This window comes from Aquarana catesbeiana, linkage group LG01 (genome assembly GCF_042186555.1).
Source record: "Aquarana catesbeiana isolate 2022-GZ linkage group LG01, ASM4218655v1, whole genome shotgun sequence".
Classification (NCBI taxonomy): Eukaryota; Metazoa; Chordata; class Amphibia; order Anura; family Ranidae; genus Aquarana; species Aquarana catesbeiana.
Genome location: NC_133324.1, coordinates 318,914,339 through 318,925,611, shown reverse-complemented (window position 1 = coordinate 318,925,611; position 11,273 = coordinate 318,914,339).

Here is an 11,273-nt window from a genome sequence, read left to right as displayed (position 1 = left end):
GTGACTCCTGCGCAGATGTGTAGGAGTGATGTCATTGCGACCCAGCCATTGTAGCAGCCAAAGAGGCAGAAAGATTGGGCAAAGATGGCAGGTAAATCTACCATAATGTGCTAGTATGTGGTGCATACTAGCAAATTATGGCATAAACCTGCAGGGTAAGAAAAATAAACTGGCGCAGCGTTCTAAATAAATAAACAAAATAAAATATCACTGATATTATAAAGTGCAACAATAAAGTGTCCGTAAACTCCAGTCCACTTCTTCACACGTATCAATAAAGTGATTAGTATTTTGTCTCTGTTTCATAAAGTGCTTTCAAGTAAACTTCCCAATAAAGTGCTCCTTCTGAATCAGTCCAAGCGCAATATTCCCTGCTCACACGTTCAAGAATATGGCTGTTCAGTATGCTGGGTGCTCTAATGACCATGGGCTGGAAACCGCTGACGATCAAAGTGAAGAAATGTCATCAGCACACCAAGGATTCCTCAAAAGGGTCCAAAGCTTCATTTTCATGGTCAAATGGTAAATAAACACAAGTCACTTGCCTGACGAAGGGGCCCTGCGTGGCTCTGAAACATTGCTGCATGTTTACCATGTGACCACGAAAATGAAGCTTTGGACCCTTTTGAGGAATCCTTGGTGTGCTGATGACATTTCTTCACTTTGATCCTTCTGAATCAGTGACTCCTTCCAATTCACAAATAATGCTCGTGCGTCAAACTCCTTTCACCACACCCCTTTGTAAGCGCCACTCACCAGATACTGTGTGACCTCCTTATTTAATAAGAAGGTCTCAAGCGCTTATAAACTGACTCCAAGGGCTCATCCGCGCTGTGCTCTCCGGGAAATACATCCAAATGCTTGTCCTCCAGTCCACTAGCTGTCAGCAATTGCACCATAAAAAGAGGACCTCTAATAGTGTAACATCGCTTTATTTACAATATAAACCAACAGTAATGCACTTACTGTACATTGTAACAATGGAGACCGTGCTCTATGTACTCTATTGGCTCCTTCACTTTTTTTTCAATATCTTTATTACATTTTTTTCTTTTTTGTATCTTATAAAAAATTCAAAACAAAGAATCAAGACACACTTCATTTTCGAGACACAGGCTCCTTCACTTTCTGATCAATTATGGCTTTGCATTTCATCACAGTGGAAGTGACGCCCAACGCGTTTCACTGGTATGACATCTTCAGGGGTTCCCCTGAAGACATCATACTGATGAAATGCATTAGAAAGTCACTTCCGCTGTGGTGGAATGCATGCCACTAGAATACATAGAGCATAATCGTCACTGCTTTAATGTAGATGCGTTACTGTTTTTTCATTGGAAAAAAAAAGCGATATTACACTATTAGAGGTCAACTTTTTATGGTGTTATTGCTGAGTGGACTGGAAGGCTAGCATTTGGACACATTTTCCGGAGAGCACAGCGCGAGTGAGCCATGGAAATCAGTTTATAGGCATTTGAGACCTTCTTATTAAATAAGGGGTCAGTATCTGGTGAGTGGTGCTTACAAAGGGATTTGTTTATTTAAAGTGCTGAACCAAGTTTATTTTTCTTATTTGCACTATTACCCCACTTGGGGGTAAAGGAGGGTGCCTAGCAGCTTGTTTAAAATCTATAGGAGAAGCCATAAGTGCAGAGTGTAGTGTTATTTTATAAACCTGCAGGGTGTAAAAAATAAAAAAATTCTCAGACTTTAACCACTTACGGACAGCCGCACGCCGATATACGTCCTAAGTTTGACAAGGAATATCGTTGTTATGGCAGCAGCTAGCTGCCATGACCCCTGTATCCTCTTCTTCGGCCAGCGATCCGCTTTCCGATAAGAGTGGTCTCTGCAGCAGTTTCGCCGCGAGATAACTTTTATCGGTGGCGGGAGAGGGGCACCCCCCTCCCGCCATGCTCCGCCGCTTACCGGAGCCGTCGGTAGTGGCGGTGGCGATCGAATGTTGCTCCTTGCTTGGTATTGAGACGAGTGAGGGGAAGATGCATTTTAGTGCATTTATTGCATTTTAGTGTAAATATGAGATCTGAGGTCTTTTTGACCCCAGATCTCATATTTAAGAGGTCCTGTCATGCTTTTTTTCTATTACAAGGGATATTTACATTCCTTGTAATAGGAATAAAAGTGACACAATTTTTTTTTTTTTTTAAAAAGAACAGTGTAAAAATAAAAGGTAAATAAATAATAATTAATAAATAATAATAAATTTTAAACGTGCCCTGTCCCGCCGAGCGAACGCATATGTGAGTAGTGCCCGCATATGATGTGTTCAAACCACACATGTGAGGTATCGCCACGATCGGTAGAGTGAGAGCAATAATTCTAGCCCCAGACCTCCTCTGTAACTCAAAACATGCAACCTGTAGAATTTTTTAAACATCGCCTATGGAGATTTTTAAGGGTAAAAGTTTGTCGCCATTCCATGAGCGGGCGCAATTTTGAAGCGTGATATGTTGGGTATCAATTTACTCGGCGTAACATTATCTCTCACAATATGAAAAAAAAATTGGGCTAACTTTACTGGTGTCTTATTTTTTAATTCAAAAAAGTGTATTCTTTCCAAAAAAGGTGCGCTTGTAAGACCGCTGCGCAAATACGGTGTGACAGAAAGTATTGCAACGACCGCCATTTTATTCTCTAGGGTGTTAATAAAAGAAATGTATAATGTTTGGGGGTTCTAAGTAATTTTCTAGCAAAAAAAAAATGTTTTTAACTTGTAAATAACAAATCTCAAAAAGGGGCTCGGTCCTTAAGTGGTTAATACCACTTTTTTTTTTAAAAACTGACAATAACTGATTATAAAGAAAATATTTCACTAAGCTCATGTAACCTTTTGCCTCTTATTTTGTGATCATGTTATGAAGGCCATGATTCTCCGCACTTCACTGTTCAATAGTGGGGAAGAGATTAGCGTTATAGGAAAGAACACGTTACCAGCATCCAAATTTGGCACTGGGTGGTGGAGGCTTTAGCTCGTTCAGCCACTTCCTGTTATTGAGTGACAACTGTCTGTCCTTTGTGCTCCTGCGTTGTCACTCTATCACGTGTCGCTGATGAAGACTACAAGTGGCCATGCCAACTCATATTGCACTGGTATGATCCATCGTTGTCAGGAGCTGGTACACAACAATCATAGGTAGTTGACACTGGAGCATATTATAGGAAGTGGCTGAAAGAAGCCAGAGGAGAGCAGCAACATAAAAGTTCATCTGCCTGTATCTCTGGATTTACTAATCGTTTGGACCTATTGTTGTCACTTCAGCATCCCCTTCAGCATATTTTTATCATGTGCAGGGGACATTTCAGACCGCATCTTCAACATTTTACAAAGACTTAAAAGAGCAGCATATTTATTACTGTATATGCAACCTGACTGCATTATAGTAATAAAGAGCGTTGATGAAATCATCCAAAACTACTCAATGTATAGGTATACATTTAAATTAGCTAAAACAATTATGCAGCACTGCTTCCTATACACCCAAATTTGCTTGATAGCAACCATTGGTGCTCAGGCTAATGGCCTATGTAAGCCACAACTTCTATATGGTCCAAAAAAAGGTGGCACTTGAAGATCGGCTAAAGAGTGTCCATTTACTGGAGAGGAACAGTAAAACACAGCCACATAAAAAGCCTTTTTATGTGTTTTTTTTTTATACTGTTCCTCGCCAATAAATAAACACACTTTAGCGGTTCTTCGTTAAGGTGCCGCCTTTCTTTTTGGACCATATACATTTACATTAGGACTAGATAACAAACCTACAGACATTTTTTTTCCAGGAGAGGTTAAGTAAAACATATTTGCGTTTCATGTAAATAATGCTGGTGGTGCATCAAAGGAAGTGTGTTTGCACAACATTTGTTGTGAACACAGTGTTTAATCATCTACCCTGTAACTAGACAATCCAGCAATTATTTCAGCAGTTCCTCTTCTCAGAGCTCAGCAGTGGCCTCTACCTTGGTGCAGTCATGTGACATGTGATTGGAGGATGTGGAAGAGAGACCAGAGAAGACATCACATTAGCAGCATTTATTTTCATCTTAAGCTTGAAAGTTTCTTTTTAAGCTGGAAACTTCATTTTTAAGATGTTGGACGAAACAAGATGTTGGATGAACTACAATCCCCGCAAAGAGGAACTGTGCAATAAAAAGAGGAAATGTACCAATCAAAGGTGCTTTACTCTCTTACCTTTTTTTTGTGTTTCTTTTATGACTGTCTATAGCCTTTATCCGGCCCTTGGAGCTTTATTCTTCCCACTGATATGAGGCACTATTCTTCCCACTGATACCAAGGGGAAACTATTTCTTCCACTGATTCCAATGATGGGATACAATTACTCCTACTAATAGGGACACTACTCCTTATCCTGCTGACCACAAACTCTGAGGCCATTTTTATTCTCACCAATGCTGGCCCCGGGACATTTTCTACCCTCGCTGGCCACAATCCGGCCCTCCTAAAGTCTGAAGGACAATAAACTGGCCCTTTGTTTGAAAAGTTTGGAGACCCCTGGTCTAGAGCAGCCATTTTTAACCGGGGTTCCGTGGAACCTCATAGTTCCTCCAGAGGTTACTCAGGGTTCATTGATATGTTGCTAAATGACTTCCCATTTCACGGGGGCTGCATCAGTCTAGGGTCAAAGCCACTTGGCAGAGCCAGCTTTTTAGCTATCTGTAAAGGTGGCATACTGATCACCATTGTAAGAGGGGGGCATTCTTACCACTGGCAAACAATATAAGGGGTGCTTTTCCCATTGCCCATTAATGGTCTCAGAAAAGATTCCACGATACCTGAAAATTGTTTCTAGGGTTCATCTGGAGTGAAATGATTGAGGAAGGCTGGTCTAGAATGCCATGTTTAGTTAGGATATGGCCGTGTTTTGGGCAAAAAGCCTTGGCCCCAAAGTCAAAAACAATTATTATTGTTGATCACTGGTCATTGACTAGAGCCAGTGATAGCAGACACTGCAGCACCCCTGGTGAAACAGTTTTGCTCACTGTGTCCATTCTGCAGCAAGACATCTTTATGAATCTGTCTAACCCAGTCTTTCTCAACCTTTTTACTCTACAGCAGCGGCCTCCAAACTGCAGCCCATGGGCCAGATGCGGCCCTTTGCTTGCTTGTATTTGGCCCTTGGGATACTATTCAATCCGCTGACACCATCAAAAGGGCACAATTCCTCCCACTGACGCCAACAGTGGGACACAATTCCTTCCATTGACACCAACGATGGGGCATAAAATCCTTCCATTGACACCAACAATGCGCCACTATTTCTCCCACTGAGACCAACAATGGGGTACTATTCCTTCTACTGACACCAACAATGTGGCACTAGTTCTCCCACTGACACCAAAGATAGGGCATTGTTTACTCCCACGGGACACCAAGACATTTTATACTTCCACTGGCCCTAGTCCAGCCCCCATAAAGTCTAGACCCCTGCTCTAGAGGAAAACATTTTCAGGTCTCAGGGTATCCCTGATAAAAGCAATCAGTCAATCAGCCACAGCTTAAAGAAACCTCTAGCCACCTCTGAAAGAACCCCAGAATTCCACAGAACCCTGGCTGAGAAACTCTGTTCTAAGTAATGACAGATATGTGCAGATATGTTGTATGTCTCTGATTCGCAATCTGCAGCTTCATAAAACTCCATTCTTGCTAGAACTACTGCTTTTGTGCATGCATATTTCATCCACTAATCAATACCTTGGCTCCAGACACAAACCACAACATACCATTATGTTGCTCGTTAAATACTCCAGGCTTTCCTTTAAGTAATGCACACATTTAGCCTACAAGCCATGTCTTTTCCAGTCTCCCATCTCTTCATATCATACATGATGGAACAGACCCAAGCTCCAGGGAAACAGGCAAGTGGTTGGTTTGTTGAAATAGCTCTTGTATTTAAAAGTCAATGTTCTTCTGCTCCATTACTCTACAGTTGCCAGCAGTCTGTAACTTACAAAAACGCTCACAGATATTCAAGACGATCTGTTCCCTGGATCTGAGCACTTATAGCGGTGTTCCTCCCGCAAATCTTTTTTTTTTAAAGTCAGCAGCTACAAACACTGTAGCTGCTGACTTTTAATAAGGACACTTACCTGTCCAGGGAGCCCGTGATGTCGGCCCCCCAAGGCCGATCCGTCCATCGGATCGGATGCAGGCGCCGCCATTCTAACTAAGAAAAACCGACAGTAGAGCCTTGCAGCTTAACTGCCCATTTCCTACTGCACATGCGTGAGTCGCACAGCTCTTTGTAAATGGCCGGCTGTCTTCTGGGACACACACATGTCCCAGAAGACAGCGGAGGGGCTCGCTGAAGAAGAGGATATGACGTCCTGCACCGCGGATCAGATGGATCGGAAGTACAGGATGTACTTCATAAAAAGGTAAGTTAGAAGAATGAATTTTTTTTTTTAACTAGCCAAAAACGAGGGGTGGTGAGGTGGTCTTTCATTTAAGACCACCTCTCAAAAGTGGGTGGAACTCCGCTTTAAGAAATCATATATATACACAAGGATAAGTGATGATACCATGTAAAACATCTGTTTAATCTCACTTCCACTGACCCTTGTACATCAGAGTATGTCAGATAAAACCTGTCTGCATAGGCATGTGTAGGGGGTGTGCCTGGGCACAACCTAATCACTACATCACACCCGTCACTCAGGAAATGGGCTAGTAAATATGTAATTTACCAATGCCTTCCTTTTCTAAAGGAACACACTCACTCATTGTGTTCATTCATAATTGAAGCATAGTAAACTGTTTTTACTATGCTTCAGTTTGTAAATGAATAGGAAGCTGCTCAGCACAGAGCACTTCCCATTCAATCCCTGTCAATCACTGAGGCTGCAGAGAGAGGCATGTGTATTTGAGCTTTGGGGTGTACACCCTAATGCAATAGGCTGCGCACACCTATGCCTGTCTGTATTGCCCTTTAGCCACCAACCAGATTCATACAACTAGTGTATCCTGCTGATTTATTGCTGTTTAGTATAATATTTATTTAATCCAAAACATTTAATCCATATACCTTAAAGCAACCTTCCTCAGCCTTTTTACTATTGAGGAACCCATGAAATACTTTGTGCCATAGGGAGCGTACAGTATATTAAAATTAATATGTCCACAGCTAAGGGTTCATGCTAATCTGCTATTTGTATTATAAAGGTTGTAATGATTTATGCTGGGTTCACACCTAATGCCGATGCGGCTCCCAGCAGGGGTCTGGTGCTTCCCCGTTCACCGTTTCAGGTCCGATTTCAGCCTGAATTTTTGGCTGAATTTGGACCTGAAACGGACTAAAAGATGCACAGGACTCCTGTGAAAATTCACACTGGAGCCACTGCGGAGATATGTGAACCGGCTCCATAGAGAGCCGGTCAAAATCTCCTGCTATTGCAAATTGGATGCTGTGAACCCGCATCCAATGAGCAATGGTGTGAACCCAGCCTCAGTGTGTAAGATACCACAATTAGATGGCCCTAAGTAGCATAGGGATTTCTTAACCACTTAATCAGTTCAATACTGGGCACTTTGACCCCCTTCCTGCCCAGTCCAATTTTCATCTTTCAGCACTGTCGCTTTTTGAATAACAATTTGCGCGGTCATGCAACACTGTACCCAACAAATTTTTTATCATTTTTTTCCCACAAATAGAGCTTTCTTTTTCTGGTACAATGGAACCTCGGATTGCAAGTAACGCGGTTAACGAGCGTTTAGCAATATGAGCACTGTATTTTTAAAAATCGTAACTCGGTTTGCGAGTGTTGTCTCGCAAAACGAGCACGATTCAGGTCAAAGCGGTGTGTAGTACTGCTTTTGGCCTGAGGTGGGGGGGCGCCGGAGCCGAGCAGAGCCGAACTTCATGTTCGGAAATGCACGGAAAGGCCCGAGTACAGCACGGCTGACCTCAGCAAATCTCGGGTAGGAAGTCCTTCCGAGGTTCGCCAAGGTCAGCCGAAGTGTCCTCGGGCCTTTTCGGCCATTTCCGAGGCTCTCTGGCGCCCCCCTGCCTCTGGCCACATGCGGTATTGCATCCCATTGAAGTCAATGCGGAACAAATTATTTTTGTTTCCATTGACTTCAATGGGAAAACTCGCTTTGATATGCGAGTACATTGGATTACGAGCATACTCCTGAAACGTATTATGCTTGTAATCCGAGGTTCCACTTTATTTGATCACCACTGAGGTTTTTATTTTTTGCGCTTTAAATTAAAAAAAAGACTGAAAATTTTGAAAAAAAAAAAAGTTCTGTAACAAAACATTGTAAATAAGCAAGTTTTCTCCTTCACTGACGAGGCTGCACTGACGGGCACGATGATGAGGCACTTATATGCAGCACTGATGAGCACTGATAGGCGGCACTGATGGGCAGTGCGAGTAAACGGCTCTTCCTGTTTACACTGTGATCAGCTGTAATTGGACACAGCTGATCACATGGTAAAGAGCCTACGTCAGACTGACACACCATACCACTGATCGCTGCGCTGAGTGCCCCCGCGCTGGCAGCTTATCCTGCTGGGCATCATATGACGTCCAGTCAGGATAACTTAACCACTTTGCGGCCCTCATTTTGTTAAATGGTGGGCGGGAAGTGGTTAAGGACGGCTCACCCGCAATGTACAGTGGACGGGCGGCCCATGTAGGCAAAGCGACATACTGGTACATAGCTGCCTGCTTCTGGGTTTAGGGCGTGCGTATGTCCACCCCTTGCCGACTGTGATTGTACACAGCGGGAGTCTGTCAGCATACCCCGCCCAACGATTCATATGCTGGCCATACACTATACAGAAAATCGGCCGAACCCATTTTCGAAAAACGAACGTTCGACCGTGACTGCAAACGATCGTGCCATCATATAATGACCGATAAATTGTTCAGTGGACATGAATAAATAATTTTTTGTTCGTTTTTTTACATATACCTAGTGCAGACAGTTCGGACGGGAAACACATTAACCTTGCAATTTATCGTACGTTCGGCAGAAATTTTCCAAACTTCCCGTTCGTTTTTTTCCCACAAAAATGTCACAAACGATTATCGATTTGTGCCCATTAACTTGCCGAAAAACGAACGAAGTGTCTATACGAACGATTTTTCGGCCGATTTTTCGTATAGTGTATGGCCAGCATTAGTTTGTAGATGCTATACCTTTCACACAAACCAATCAATATACAGGTATTGGGATTTTTTTTTTTTTTTACCAAAGACATCTAGGAGAATACATTTTGGCCAAAATTTATGAAGACATTTTTTTTTTACTTTTTTGTTTTATAGCAAAAAATAAAAAGTATTTTTTTTCCCCCAAAGTTTTCGGTCATTTTTCATTTATATAAAATAAAAATAAAAAACCCAGTGGTGAACAAATACCACCAAATGAAAGCTCTATTTGTGTGAAAAATAATGATATACATTTTGTTTGGGTACAGTGTTGCATGACTGCGCAGTTACTAATTATTAAAGTAGCGCAGTGCTAAATAGCAAAAAGTTACCTGGTCATGAAGGGGGTAAAACCTTTCGGAGCTGAAGTGGTTAAATAATACTTAATGCCCTCTAGTGGCCTAGTGTGGTATTTTCTCTTTTAAATCAATGGAAAACATTCGTCCAGGATAGGAGATAACTTAATAACACTCGTTTAGTTGGCCCATTTGCACAGAACAAATACACATGCACTTTCACGGGGTGAATTGTTATGCCTTTTTTTTTCTTTTTATAAATACACTCCCAAGTTGTACATAGAATAATTCCTTGCTGATGTTATTCATAATTATCTGGATGTCTGCCTGTGACTGTGGGGCCGTTCATCTGAGCACGTGCCACACACAGGCAGACGCTGATTACTGAATGGTCACTATGGGTCGTTTGCTGTAATTGTCATTTGCATTGCCTTATTAGCTTGCCTACTGAAAAAGAAGGAACAAAACAAATGTGACCTTGGATGGCTTATAATTCTAGTCATAACAGAAATTCTAAAAAAAAAAATAGTGGTAAATTAGTCTTTATCAGCAAATTATGAAAGTAACTTATTTCTTAATAAGGATTGGTTAGCAAAATGTCTGTCAACTGAACCTGATTGTTTAATCAGATTTAGAGAAGATCAATCTATATACCATAGCGGAGCTTAAAGTCAATGACCTTTATATTTTCCAGTAAGCCCCAATCTGTGCGCTTTCATTTGAACGGGCTGTCAACCACAGCAAAATCACACGATAAAAGTGCATGATTGTTTTTTTTTTTTTAAGAACACATAGTGCCAAATCACATTGTAATTAGATATCATGCGTTCTGGTGCAGTTTAGAGCACATGTTGCCAAGCATGTTTGGGGTGCCATTAGATATGAATGGCACCATAGCACATCTGCAATAAAGACACAACACACAATTTCATGCACGTTCCCCCCATTGCACAGGTGTGAATGGTGATTATGTCTCCGAATTCCAGCAGCACGTACACTCACTGGCCACTTTATTAGGTACACCTGTTCAGTTGCTTGTTAACACAAATTGCTAATCAGCCAATCACATGGCAGCACTCAATGCATTTAGGCATCTAGACGCGGTGGAGACAACTTTCTGAAGTTCAAACCGAGCATCAGATTGGGGAAGAAAGGGGATTTAAGCGACGTAGAGCGTGGCAAGCTTGTTGGTGCCAGACGGGCTGGTCTGAGTATTCCAAAAACTGCTGATCTACTGGGATTTTCACACACAAGCATCTCTAGGGTTTACAGAGAATGGTCCGAAGAAGAGAAAATATCCAGTGAGCGGCGGTTGTGTGGACGAAAATGCCTTGTTGATATCAGAGGTCAGAGGAGAATGGACAGACTACTTTGAGATGACAGAAAGGCAACAGTAACTAAAATAACCTCTCGTTACAACCTAGGAACACAGAATACCATCTCTGCAGCAGAACAACTTGAACCTTAAAGCAGATGGGCTACAGCAGCAGAAGACCACACCGGGTGCCACTCCTGTTAGCTAAGAATAGGAAACTGAGGCTACAATTCGCACAGACTCATCAAAATTGGACATAGAAGGTTGGAAAAATGTTGCCTGGTTTGCTGAGTCTTGAATTCAGCTGCAAACAAAGATTTGGGGGGCACACCCTAAAAAAATGCATAAGAGATGGTACAGCCATAAGACCATACAGACAGGAAAAAAAAAAAAGATTACAGCGCACACATACAAAAATGACATTTCCTGCAAGGCTAGTTAAAAACACCTGAACATATTAAAAAAATACGGGG